The sequence below is a fragment of the Triticum aestivum genome, chromosome 6A, assembly GCF_018294505.1.
Source record: "Triticum aestivum cultivar Chinese Spring chromosome 6A, IWGSC CS RefSeq v2.1, whole genome shotgun sequence".
NCBI classification, from domain to species: Eukaryota; Viridiplantae; Streptophyta; class Magnoliopsida; order Poales; family Poaceae; genus Triticum; species Triticum aestivum.
Window position 1 is genome coordinate 117,477,692 of NC_057809.1, and position 15,416 is coordinate 117,493,107.

The window sequence follows — 15,416 nt, forward strand, 5'->3', positions numbered from 1 at the left end:
GTGCATTACAAGGTCCCAGTCTCCGCTCCCCTACTCCACCATCCAAGGTGCTTGCTCTAACTTGGCAGTGTGATATCTGGTTGCATGTTGCATATGGTGTCTAGCTCGTATTGCTCCTAATTAGTGTAAACTGTATCTGCTTAGCTTACACATGATACATGTGAATATGACACACTTTCCTGTTTTTGGTACATACTATATCTTATGATAAGGCACCTTTAAGTCGCCACTGTGATATTGGTTGTGTCTTGCATATGATTTCTAGCATGTACTGCTTCTAATTTGTTGAAACGCCATACAGTTTGAACTTGGCAGAGTGATATTGGTTGCATCTTTCATATGGTGTCTAGCTTGTAGTGCTTCTAATTTGTTGAAATGCCTTCTTCTTAGTTACCACATCATAGGTGTGAATATGTCACACCATCCTGTTTTTCATACATATTCCATCCTCGCATCATGTGTTTGCCTTTCATCCAAGTAGTGTTCGTCATTATCATGCATGAATGAGTTCCGAAGAGCGAATTTTATTCCTTTTTCTTATCGGTTTGACTTCACGATGCAAAATCATTACAGCTGAAGGAAATTAGTCCGGAAGTGGATGATGGTGGTCCTTCGGAGCAACTCAAACTGGGGGTCTCTACAGATTCTACTCCGCCATCCTCCCAACAAGATTCGCAAGACAACACAAGGCTGGACAGTCGACGTAGTTGTGTAGATGATGAGCACATCTCCCCTACTCCACCATCACATGTGCTTGCTCTAACTTGACACTATTATATGTGGTTGCATGTTGCGTATGATGTCTAGCTTGTATTGCTTCTAACTTGAATTGCATCTGCTTACTTTACACAAAATGCCTGTGAATATGACATGTGTTCCTGTTTCTAGAACATACGTGTACATGATGAGCACATCTTCCCTACTCCACCATCACAGGTGCTTGCTCTTACTTGGAACTGTTATACGTGGTTGCATTTTCCGTATGATGTCTAGTTTGTATTGCTTCTGATTATGTTGAATTGCATCTGCGTAGCTTACAACTTATACCTGCAACGATCACTTACCCATAAGACACATTTAACTTGGGACTGTGATGTAGGTTGCATCTTGCATTGTCTTCTAGCTTGTACTGCTTCTAATTTCTTGAAATGGCACTTACGACGAGACACTTTTTACCTGATAGAGTGATATTGGTTGCATGTTCATATGGTGCCTAGCTTTCATTTCTTCTAATTTTGTTGAAATGCCTTCCGCTTACTGTTTTTTCATACATATTCCATCCTCCTATCGTACGTGTGAATACGAAATGCTGTCTTTTTTGTATATATTCCATCCTACTATCCTGCGCTTGCCTTACACCAAAGTAGTGTTTGTCTGTATCATGCATCAACCAGTTATGCAGAGCTAATTTTATTCATCTTGTGGTTTTGACTTCATAAGGGAATATCAAAAAATAGGAAGGAAAAGAGTAAGTTAGGGGATGTTGGTGGTCCTTCGCACCAACGCAAACAGAGACTCTCTAGATTTGCCACTGCCACTTCTAATGAAGTTGAAGTCCCAAGTCTACATAATGAGTTCATCTCCCGTACTCCACCATCGCAGGTGCTTGCTCTAAGTTGACAGTGTGATAATTGGTTTCATGTTGCATATGTTGTCTAGCCTATATTTCTTGTATTTTGATTAAATTGCACCTGCTGAGTTTATACGTTATACATGTGCATATGATATGGCTTTCTGTGTCTAGAATACACTGCATCTATCTATCATACCATGTTCTTACATCAAAGTACTACTGTTGTGTATCCCGCATCAGTCACTCATGATTGGATGCTTTTAACATGGCAATTTGATAGTGGTTTCATCTTGCATTGATTTCTACGTTGTACTGCTTCTGATTTTTTGAATTGCCACTTATGACAAGACACTTTTAACTTGGCAGAGTAATATTGGTTGCATCTTTCATATGGTGTCTAGCTTGCATTACTTCTATTTTCTTGAAAATCCTTCTGCTTAGTTTGCACATCGTAGCTGTGAATATGTCATGCCGTCATGTTTTTCTTACATATTCCATTCTCATATGGTTGTCTTACATCAAAGTATTGCTTGTCTGTATCATGCATCAATGAGTTCTGAAGAGTGATTTTATTCTTTTGTGTTGTTGGTATAGCTTGATATGGCAAAAGTCAAAAAAGAGCAAGGAAAATAATATAGTAGGGAGTACTGTTACTCGTTGGGTGAAATGGAAAAGGTTCTGCCATCGAGATTCTGCTGGTACTTATAGTGCAGTAGAAGGTCCAAGTCCACCGGCTAAATCTACAAACACAGTATCACCTGCTCCACCAGCTGCAGCATCCGCTTCAACTGTACCAGCGTCTCAACCAGTTACTCGTTCGTTTGCTCCGGAACTGGCCAGTTCCCAAGCTGCCTTCACACTAACACTACTTCCGAAGCACTGCTGACACAACAGGACTTGGCAAGATCATATGAACCTCATGAGCATCAACACCAAGACGGTACCTGACCGAGTCAAGTTGCAGTTGCATGCTCCTTTATATGTACTCTCACAGTTTGATGTACACTAACACTTTCCATATTCGTTGTTGAACTAGCACCACGGCGCAAGCGGAAACATTCATCAGGGATAATGCTTGACAGATTAACAAAAACTAAAGGAGGAAGAATGGAGATCCATTTTGAGGCAGGTTTAAAAAGGCCACGTGATGCTACAGAGTCTGCCAAGTTAGTATCAGAGGCAGTCGTTGCCGTTAGGTGTCATGCACGTATCCTCCCAACGTGGATCCAGTACAGGAATGAGAAAGACAATACCCAGTTTAACACCTTCCTTGACCATTTATCCATAAGTAATGTTATTCATCGCAATTAGTAATATTGTCTTGCTCTGTCCCATACTTTCTAGCTTCCTCCTAATAAGACTCACATTCTTTTTTCAACAGATGAGGTTCAAGTTGGATCCGAAAGATGATGCAACTAGACAAGCATGCACTCATGTTTTTCAGTCTGCTCTGCGACAGTATCGGTACCACCTTAGAAAATCTCACTTTGAAGGCAAGGCTAACAATAAAATCGCCCAAACATCTCCAGTGGAATATATTACAGATGAAGACTGGACAGCCCTCGTTAAACACTGGTCTGATCCAAAGTATCAGGTAGGCTATAAGTATTTGATCAGACCACATATTGAACTTGTATTTATGTATGTGCCTTACAAGTGTATCTTCTTCTAGGCTAATTGTTTGAAGAACAAAATCAACCGTTCTAAAGTGAAATTCCAACAGACCATAGTATCTTGTAGCTATATTGCACACTGCGAGGCTCTTGTAAATAGCTGCTACTTCCTTCTTTTTTTGTGCCATATTATCATATCTATATTGACTTGTTCCCAATACAGAGGAAATCCCGTGCGGACCAAAAAGAACCTGAACTGAATGGAGTGCAAATCTTCAAGGATTGCCACACCAGCAAGATGAAGGGCATGAGCACACCAGTTCAAGCCGCTGTTGTAAGTCCTTACTCCTTCTGCCTTGAACTGATTGGTACTGTGATGTGTTCATTTAACTACTTGGTTTGCAACCAATGTCAGTTACTCTGTTCACTTTTATTCACAGTTGTCTTAACGTATCATTTCACCTTACATGGTTTAAAAGAGATGAAGGATATTCTTTTGGTCTTGATCTGTAATCTAGTTGTTATGTTCACGTGCGCACACAATGATAAAATAGCATGTTTGTTTTATATTTGTTTGCCCATGATATGAATGATGTCATATTATGTTCATCCTACTTTAAACCATGTCTCTTTATCCTTAGATGTCAACGAATGTGAGGAAATAGACAATACAGTAGGCATGCTACATGGACATATGTTCCGAAAGTGATTTTATTATGTAGTTGGCACTACAATACATGCTAATGTATTACATTAGTTCACCAAAATAAGTTATGTATAAACGTTTATCCTACTTTGTTTGTTTTTGTCTCATTAGTAACTTATCTGGTACACTAATCTACAAGTTCAAACTTTCAGGAAGCTATGGAACAAATGATTGAACAGCCACAACCACCTGAAGGTGATGAGGCTACCATAGGCACAATGTCACCTCTTGCTGTAGTGCGTCAGTATCTCTCCACTAACAGTGCAAAAAGCACCTTCCTGCGTAAATCTGGGTTGGTTGTCAAGGTAACCTCGTCCAAATCACCTACCGAACAAAATCTTCCTGCTAGACAGAGTGATATATCTGTGCTCCAGACACAAGTCCAATCCCTAATGGATGTTGTCTCGGAAACAAGAATAGTGGTTGAGAAATGTCGTCGAGATATGAATGGTTTTGAAACCAGACTATCAGACATTCGCTTCGTTGTTCGAGAGCAATGGCGGAAAAAAGGTGGAGATCGTGTTGCTCCATCAGATTCTATAGCCTGAAACATTAGCACTCAGGTCAAATGATCTGTGCTTCTATACATCTGATGGTGCTTTTATCTGGAAGGACTGTAAACTTTATTCCAACAAGCCTTTTGTTGTATGATTGGAATTTATTTTGTTGTGATACAACATTTATGATGCTGCCTCAGGCTGTAGTAATTACGACGCTATTTTTGTATAGTGTAGGTTTATCTTAATAATGTATTCGGTCGAAACCTTCGTAGGAGCCCAACATGCCAACATTCGTCGGGCCCATTCCAATTGGGCTAAAAACGATTATGGGCCGAAATTGGCATGTAGCCCACTACAAATATCTGGGCCTAAATTAGCATAAGCTTTCATATTTTTCTGGTAGGCATGTGCCCATAGTGGGCCTTTAACAGGCCTAAACATAATTTGGGCCCTCAGTAAAAATAGGCCATTTACAGGTGTAAAAATCTCGAGCCCATAAAATACATGGGCCTTTAATAGACCGAAAGTGAGATTGGGCCCTGATTGTGCCAAATAACCCACTGGACTTTAACAGGACGAAATTCGGACGGGCCGTAAATGTGCCGACCTAATACACGGGCCTTTAACAGGCCGGAACTTCGGTGGGCTAGATTATCGTCATTTTTATATGGGCCATTAATGGGCCCGATATGACGTTGGGCCACATATGGCCCATGGTTTATGTCCGGCATTAACAAGCCGAAAATGACAACAGGCCGAAAGTGGCTCAAAGCTATAGTGGGACTCTAACAGGCCGAATGTCAGACATGGCCGAATATGACCCAAATCCTTCACGGTCGTTTATGGGCCGAAAGTTTTGATGGCCTGTAAATGGGCCCAAATAAAGCCGGACCTTTAACAGGCCAGAAATACACCGAGCCGTAATTTGGCCCAATTACTTAGCGGACTGTTAACGGGCCAGAAGTGACCATGGGCCGCGTTGATGACAATTTGACAGAGAATGTTGGGCCTTTAGCTGGGCCGGCCCATTATGGTCGGCAGAATCTAGTGGGCCTTTAGCTGGGCCGGTCCATTGTGGTCCGCAAAATCTTGTGGGCCTTTAGCTAGGCCGGCCCATTATGGTCTGCAAAATCCTGTGGGCCTTTAGTTGGGCCGGCCCATTATGGTCCGCTAAATTTTGTGGGCCTTTAGCTGGGCCGGCCCATTATGGTCCGCTAAATATTATGGGCCTTCGGTTGGGCTGGCGCATTTAATCTTTGTGGGCCACTTTTGGGCCGGTCCACGTGTCAACATATCATAGGCCCATCTCGACCGTTGGATGAGTGACACCTGTGCCAACGCGGAGCTGGCGCGTGGCTCCGTCAGCCAATGAGAATTTTACACGTGGAAAATCGGCATTGGTCGTGGCTGTTAACGGGTTATCGGATCCAAAATCCGACCCGATATCTTAACGGCATTTTGTTACGGTGGATGCCACGTGTCGGTCACCCTTGACGAAAGCACTTCTGTGACGCATGATTTATCGTCATGGAAGTGGACACTTCTGTGATGATAATTTTGGCAATGTCATGGAACACTTCTACGACAGCACAGGTATGACTATTTTGATTCTGTCATAAATTTGTCATGGATGTACATGCATGACAGAAAACGCGACCTACTGTGACAAACACGTATCATCACGGAAGTGTATTTTTTTTGTAGTGTCGGGGAGCCCACGGATATGCGTGTCATCACAAAAAACCACCCAAGGAGAGACGTGGTAGACCAGAAGACCCCCCTATACACTGCATGCGGCCCGAAATTATGTATGGGTGGTGTGTGATGTGTTCAAATCCCCAATGCACAACTTCGAAGGGGCACCAACTACATCACAAACCGAACACCATACCTGACCCCAAACTAGGTTCAATACATACAATGTCGGTTCCCCAACTTCGAGGCAGGGGGGAGGGTAGGGGGTGTCGTCCAACGCATGTACTGAAACTTGACTTGCTCTAATATAGCACACACAGCAAAGAGAAAACCATTCTCGTGCGTTGGGTCCAAGGGCTAATTTGTGTGGGCCTACAGATGTCAATCATTCTTTGATTTTTTAGAACAAAAAATAACCAATAAAAACATATTGTCCAAATTAGCAAAACAAGGATCCCAAGGTTCATATAATCGTCATGACAGGCCACTATAGAGACATTTAGATGTTAAATGTCTATAATTACCATATCATGGCGTTTAAATGAAGCTTGAGATATGCAACTTCCCACCAGGTCACCCATCCTTACACTATTCCAGCCCCAACACGCATAACTTTTGCGTTCAATTCGATTAGATTAGCTGATGGGAAGCCGCCCCTTGCTGATAAGAATTGCCTCCTTGCCTTTAAGGTGTTTCACACTAGTCACCCTATGGGACCTACTCCCTACTATTACACATGTTTGCGCTTTTGGAAACTGTGTGCAATATTTACATGGCCGGTGTGTCGCCGCCTAGCCTTCTATGAGCACTGACGCTGGCAGCGAGAAACCGATGGAGAAGAGGCGGGAAACCGATGGGAGGAGTGGCGAGAAACGGTGGCATGTTTGGATATATAACAACATTAATATGGAAAACTTAGTAGAGAAGGAAGCATGGGCTAGCACGACGCATGCGCACAATGCTTACCCACGGGTGACAGGCGGTTGAACAGAATTGTTTTAAATATTCAGGGTTTGTTTGGCCTTTTTTATGCATTATAATTAAGTTTTATAAACATTAATTTAATGTGTATAATTCAAATTAGTGCACAAAAATGGATACAAAAATCATACATGTGTCCTTGGATGCATGTTTAGGTCCCATGCAAAGAATGAGAATGAATTACAACTGTCTTGGTGTCTGGCTTAGCCTCGGACATTGAGAATCTCGTTTTTCAAATCCCCGTAAAATCCAAACTCACCCAAAAATCGTGAAACTTGGCATGGTGTCACGACATGGCACATATATGTCGTGGAAAAAATATCCATTTTGGGGCAAGTTTTATTACAAGCCTCTTACAAAATGGAGCTTCTCTGAAGAAGCCTCGTGGTTCCGATAGGGAAACGTGTCCCCCTTATGGGCGAAACGATAATCACTACCATCGCCTTGTATTTTTTTCTACAAGCAACATGGAACGACATGATATCTATGCTGAAATTTAAAATTATTCAAGGTTCGTTTGGCCTTTTTATACATTAATTAAGTTTCCTAGGCATTTAATGTCCATAATTCAAATCTGAACTACAAGCACATGCTCCAGTTCACCAAAATGGCTAGAAAAATCATACATGTGTCCTTGGGTGCGTGTTTAGTTCCCATGCGAGGAATGGGAACGAATTATAACCGTAATGGCGTCTTGCCTCATCCTCAAACATTTGAAATCTCTGTTTTTAAATCCCTGTAAATCCAAAACTCACCAGAATGTCATGAAAGTTGGCATGGTGTCACGTCATGGAACATATATGCCGTGGTAAAAACATTGTCCAATTTGGGCCAAGCTTTATTAAAAACCTCTTACAAACCGAAGCCTCTCGCAAGAACCCTCATGGTTTCGATAGGGAAACGTGTCCCCTTGTGGGTGAAACGATAATCGTTCCCTCTTCTATCCTTGTATTTTCTTCTACATGCAACATGGAACAATGGGAGATTCGCGCTGAACTTTTAAATTATTCAGGGTTCATTTTACCTTTTTTATTCATTAATTGAGTTTTCTAGGCATTTAATGCCCATAATTCAAATCCGAACTACAAATACATGCTCCAGTGCACCAGAATGGCCATAAAAATCTTACATGTGTCCTTGGGGTGCATGTTTAGGTCCCAAGGAAGGAATGGGAATGAATTCAACCGTCTCGACGTCCTGGCTCGACCTCAAACATTGCGAATCTCGGTTTTTAAATCTCTGTAAATCCAAAACTCACTAGAAAATCATGAAACTTGGCATGGTGTCATGACATGGCACATATATGTCATGGTAAAAAAATTGTCCAATTTGGGCCAAGCTATATTACAAGCCTCTTACAAATCGAAGCTTCTAGCAACCCTCGTGGTTCCGGTAGGGAAACATGCCCCTCTTGTGGGCGAAACGATAATCTCTGCCTCTTCTCGCCTTGTATTTTGTTTTCTACAGGCAACATAGAATAACATTAGTGTTAATACGTCTCCAACGTATCTATAATTTTTGATTATTCCATGCTATTATATTATCAACCTTGGATGTTTCATATGCATTTATATGGTATTTTATATGATTTTTGGGACTAACCTATTAACCTAGAGACCAGTGCCAGTTTCTGTTTTTTCGTTGTTTTAGAGTATCGCAGAAAAGAAAAATCAACCGGAGTCCAATTGACCTGAAACTTCATGGAACTTATTTTTTGACTAGAAGAAGGCCATGGAGTAAAAGAATTGGGCCAGAAGAGTCCCGGGCTGCCCACGAGGGTGGGGGGCGCGCCCACCCCCAAGGCGCGCCCACCTGCCTCGTGGACAGCCCGGAGACCCCCTGCATTGTTCCCGACTCCAACACCTCTTATATAACCCAAAACTTCCAGAAAGAAACCTAGATCAGGAGTTCCGCCGCTAGAAGCTTCCGTAGCCACCAAAAACCAATCTAGACCCGTTCCGGGACCCTGCCGGAGGGGGGAATACCTCTCTGGTGGCCATCTTCATCATCCCGACGCTCTCCATGGCGAGGAGGGAGTAGTTCACCCTCAGGGCTGAGGGTATGTGATGTATGTTTTGGTGATCAACTTGCGAGCTCCGTGACCTCGTGAACTTATGCATAGGGGTTGGCACATGTTTTCGTCTTGACTCTCCGGTAGAATCTTTGGGGCACTCTTTGTAGTTCTTTGTGATGGTTGAATAGATGAATCTGAGATTGTGTGATGCATATCGTGTAATGATGCCCATGGATAGTTGAGGTGACATTGGAGTATCTAGGTGACATTAGGGTTTGGGTTGATTTGACTCTTAAGGTGTTATTCTAGTACAAACTCTATGATAGATTGAACGGAAAGAATAGCTTCATGTTATTTTACTATGGACTCTTGAATAGATCGATCATAAAGGATAACTTTGAGGTGGTTTCATACCCTACCATAATCTCTTCATTTGTTCTCTGCTATTAGTGACTTTGGAGTGACTTTTTGTTGCATGTTGAGGGATTGTTATATGATCCAATTATGTTATTATTGTTGAGAGGACTTGCACTAGTGAAAGTATGAACCCTAGGCCTAGTTTCAACACATTGCAATACTGTTTTTGCTCACTTTTATCATTAGTTACCTTGCTGTTTTTATATTTTCATATTACAAAAACCTACATCTACCATCTATATTGCACTTGTATCACCATCTCTTCGCCGAACTAGTGCACCTATACAATTTACCATTGTATTGGGTGTGTTGGGGACACAAGAGACTCTTTGTTATTTGGTTGCAGGGTTGTTTGAGAGAGACCATCTTCATCCTACGCCTCCCACAGATTGATAAACCTTAGGTCATCCACTTGAAGGAAATTTGCTACTGTCCTACAAACCTCTGCACTTGGAGGCCCAACAACGTCTACAAGAATAAGGTTGTGTAGTAGACATCAAGCTCTTTTCTAGCGTCGTTGCTGGGGAGGTTAGCACTTGAAGGTATATCTTTAGATCTTGCGATCGAATCTTTTAGTTTCTTGTTTTATCACTAGTTTAGTCTATAAAAGAAAACTATAAAAGAAATGGAATTAAGGTTGCCTCATATGCTTCATCTTTTTAATGTCTTTCATGAAAATAAGGATTCCGATAATTGTGCCAAAGTGTTAGAAGAAGCATGCATTAGAATGTTTGGCACTAAATCTTTGTACGATGAGCATGATTGCAATGTTGTTAGTATGAATTCCTTGAATATCCATGATGCTAATGATATGCAAGGCCACAAGCTTGGGGAAGCTATTTTGATCAAGATGATATTTTTTGTCCCCCAAGTTTTGATGAGCAAATTTATTATGATGAAAGCATGCCTCCTATTTATGATGATTATATTGATGAAAGTGGATTTGGAGAGATCATGACTTTATTTAGTGATGAATCCACTATTTCAGAAGAGGTTCCAATTGATTATGAGAACAAAGTTGCTATCTATGATGATTATTGTGATGACATGTATGCTATAAAGAATAATGATAACCATGAAACTTGTCATCATGATTTTAGTTTTCAATTGGATTATGCCTCACATGATAGTTATTTTGTTGAATTTGCTCCCACTACTATTCATGAGAAGAAATTTGCTTATGTGGAGAGTAATAAAAATTATATGTTTGTGCATAATGAAATAGTTCTTTATGTGATAGTTATATTGTTGAATTCATTCATGATGCTACTGAAAATTATTATGAGGGAGGAGTATATGCTTGTAGGAATTGCAATAATATCAAATTTCCTCTCTATGTGCTTAAAATCTTGAAGTTATGCTTGTTTTGCCTTCCTATGCTAGTTGATTATTGCTCCCATAAGTTGTTTCCTCATTAAATCCCTATGCATAGGAAGTGGATTAGACTTAAATATGCTAGTCATATTCTTCATGACGCTCTCTTTATGTTTCAATTCTTATCCTTTATGTGAGCATCATTGAAGTCATCATGCCAGCTAGGGGCGTTAAACGATAGCGCTTGTTGGGAGGCAACCTGATTTTATTTTTGTTCCTTGCTTTTTGTTCCTCTTTAGTAATAATTAATTAATATAGCCTCTGTTTATATGTGGTTTTATGTTTAATTAGTGTTTGTGCCAAGTATAACCTTTGGGAAGACTTGGGGAAAGTCTTTGCGATCTTGCTGTAAAAAACAGAAACTTTAGCGCTCACGAGATTTGCTGCCATGTTTTACTAGAGAGTGATACTTAGTTAATTCTTATTGAAGATGATTAATAGATAAATTTCTCACGTCTAGAAATTTAGTTTAGAATTTTTGGGGTTCCAGAAGTACACATTTGATCCAGATTGCTACAGGCTGTTCTGTTTTTGACAGATTCTGTTTTCATTGTGTTGTTTGCCTATTTTGATGAATCTATGAGTAGTATCGGAGGGTATGAACCATAGAGAAGTTGGAATACAGTATATATGACACCAATATGAATTTAGAATGAGTTCACAACAGTACCAAAAGTGGTTGAAAGTGCAAGTGGCACTTATACCATATTTTGGTGTGTTGACAATGTGGTTAATGGAACTAATATCGGTTGCTAAAGTTTATCTCAGGATATTGGTTCTAAGTGCCCACGATGGAGATGTGCCCCCCATTACAAAAAGGGAAAAGGCGTGGTCTTTCGATGCTTCGAAGGTTTTAGTTTTGGTTTGCTTCGAGTCGTAGGAAAGACCGCACTATTAAGAGGGGTTTGTGTGGATGAAAGTCGTGTGGGAATGCCATTGCCAAGCCTTACTCTCTTATCCTTCCCACTCCGACCACCTAAAAGAACCTAGTGTGTGTTGTGGTACTCAGAAAGCATGCAACAGAAAGTTACTGGGTACCCCGTGTGCACGGGGTCCTTTGACCCCCATGCACACGGGGTACTGCGTAACTCTCTGAGTACCCCGTGCGCATGAGGTCTTTTGACCCCCGTGCGCACGGGGTACTGCGTAACTCTCTAGGTACCCCATGCGCACGGGGTGGTGTGATAGTCTCTAAGTACCCCGTGCGCACGGGGGGTGACTTAGCTCGTGCGCACAGGGTCCAACGGGCAGAAATCCCCACCAGCTCAAGAACACTATATATAGGGCCTTCTTCCACCTCCAACCCTTAACCCTAATGTCTTGTTGAGCTCCACCATTGCTACACCCCATTTTGCTCAATACTCTCAATCCCTCCACCCAAACTTGTTGAAACTTTGGGGATTGGGAGAGCAAGACCTGATCTATAACTTGACCAAACCAAATCGCGTTCCCCGCAACATTTCTTCCCCATTGACTTGTTACTCTTGGAGCTTGGGCTCCTAGGCAGTTAGAGGTTCCTCCGGAAGCTTGCTTGCTTGTGGTGTGCTCCGGAGAAGTTTGTAAAGGTGTGGTGCTCGCCTTAAAGACCAACCCTGAGTGATTCGAGGCTCATCCGTTGGGGGTGACTCGAAGGAGAATACGGTGAGCCTTCGGTGGCGTTCCGCAAGCTTTGGCTCCGGCACCGCTCCAAACGGAGAGTAGCTCTTTCCCAAGGAAGAGTGAACTTCGGGTTAAAATCCGCGTCCTTGTCTCACTTGTGGTTAATCCTTTCTCGCACCTTTCTTTGTTGTCGTTTGCTTGTTGGCTTACTAATTAGTTTGTTGCCTAGCATATTTATCTTGGAGCTTGCTTGTCATATAGGTTGCATTCACCTAGTTGCATATCTAGTGAACTCTTTTATCCGCTAAGCCTTAAAATCGACAAGAAAGATTAAAATTTGTAGTCTCCTATTCACCCCCCCTCTAGTCGACTGTATCGATCCTTTCAATTGGTATCAGAGCCTCGTGCTCTAATATAAGGTTTTACAACCTTAGAGGATATGGTCGATCTAGGGAATGAGGGAGGTGGCACACCCGTTGCGGAGGATGGTCAAAACCAACCACCCGCCGCGACCGAGGAACTTGGTGCTCCTGTCGTTGCTCCCGCCGCTCCTACTAACCCGAGTGTCCCCTTGACCGCGGCCGATCTTCTTTCAATGTTTGCGGACCTCAAAGTCTATATGTTGAAAGAGGTTCAGGCCTCGGTCAAGGAGGAAATTGATGCTTGCTTAAAGCCATCAACGTCCGCATCAAACTCGTTTGATCCAAATGAGGTTCATGATGCAGATGACTCGAGGGAACCTCTTGCTTCTCCGGCTCGTACTCAAGTTCCCAAGTACAATGCCGTGGAACCCTTTTACTCTCCTCAACCCTTGCAACATCCCCGCATTAATCTTGTTGGGCCTTCGCCCCTTTGAAAGCTAATGCATTTGCTAAGTGGAATCTAGATATGGAGTCTCACATGCGCAGTGCTTCAACTCAATTGTGGTGGATTGTGGTCAATGGATTCAACCCCAAGGACCCAATGAATCTCACTCCAAGGGAAGCAGTTGACGACCAACTCAATGCTACCGCACACAACATGCTTCGCACCGCTGTGACTGAAGACTATAGTGACTCCATTGCTCTTCTCGAAACCGCAAAGGAAATGTGGGATTGCCTTGAGGAGGCTCTTGAAGGAGATGAAGCAATTCGAAGATCTCGGTTGGCTTTGCTCAAGCAAGAAGTCAATCTCTTTGTGAGGAATGAGGGTGAGTCCGCATAAGAGGTTTTCCGAAGGTTGAAGTCCCTTGTGCTCAACTTGAGAACCTTTGGGTGCACTTGGGCAAATGATGATTTCATCAAGGACAAGTTCATCGATGCTATGGTTCTCACGGAACATACCATGGTCATGATGGTTCATCAACATCCGGACTATCACAAGTTGACCGCGGCTCAAGTTGTTTCCACCTTCTCTACCCATGTTCTTTTGGAAACCAAGTCCAAGAAAACATTTGCAATAGCTCAAGTAACCAAGAACTCCAATCTTGCTTTGAAGGCCAAGAAAGTGATAAGCCAACCCTCAAGGGAGGAAGAAGTGAGTGAAGAGATATGTGAGGAGGATAATGACACCTCATGCCCGGCAAATGATTTTGCAGAAGACTTGGCTCTCTTAGTCAAGAAGTACTCCGGGACCATGGAAAACAAAGGAAAAAATCTTCAGGGAAGATATTTTGGAAGAAGGAAATGCTACAATTGTGATAGCCGAAGACACTTTGTTCATGATTGTCCGTATGAGAGACATGAAGACAAGTCCGAGAAGCTTGTTCTTAAGAAGAAGAAGTTCACCAAGTTTGCAAATAGGAAGGATGAAAAGGCTCTTGTTCATGAAGAATACATGTCTGGAGATGAAGATGACAGTGATGATGATCAAGTGGGCACGACCGCCTTTGCCATGCATGCCACTACCTCCTCCTCCACCACCGGCCTCTTCGACTCTCCAAATGAGGACAAGCCGTTCACTCATCGGTGCCTCCTGGCCAAAGAGGACTATGTCTCCGGTGGAACTCAATGGGTGATCGACAGTGGATGCACCAATCATATGACCGGAGAAAGGGAGATGCTTGTGGAGTTCATTGATTCACTCAAGGCCTCTTCGAACATCTCCTTTGGTGACAATAGCAAGGTCAAGGTATTGGGACTAGGCAAGGTGGTAATCTCTAATGATTCATCACTTTCAAATGTCATGCTTGTCGAATCCCTTCACTACAATTTACTTTCAACTATTCAATTGGCTCATGCCGGATATGATTCACATTTTGGTGAATTCCATGTGACCGTCTTTAAGAGAAGCAATCTCAAAGTGGTCTTCGTTGGGCATGTTGAAGACAACCTTTACATGGTTGATTTCTTGAAAGAGAAAACTCATCTTGCAACATGCCTAATGGCCAAGGCCGACGTGGGGTGGCTATGGCACCGTAGGCTAGCCCACGTGGGCATGAGAAATTTACAAGCTCTCTTAAAGGGGGAGCACATTCTTGGACTAACCAATGTGTATTTTGCCAAAGATCGTCCTTGTAGTGCTTGCATTGCCAGAAAGCTTCATGAAAAAGCTCATAAAGTGAAGACTATCATCACCACCTTGAGGCCCCTTGAGCTTATTCATTTGGATCTATTTGGGCCTCCAACATATGATAATTTGGGAGGGAGGAGGTATTGCCGTGTCATTTTTGATGACTTCACAATACTTGGGTGTTCTTTCTCAAGACTAAAGATGAAACTCAAGAAACCTTCATCAACTTTGCCAAAGAAGCTCAACATCAAAATAACTGTGAGATCAAGGCAATCCGAAGTGACAATGGCACCGAGTTCAAAAACTATACAATGGATGAATTCTTGAGTGAAGAGGGGATAAAGCACCAATATGCTGCACCATATACTCCCCAACAAAATGGTGTTGCGGAGAGGAAGAATCGGACTCTTATTGAGATGGCTAGGACCATGCTTGATGAGTACAAATCACCATA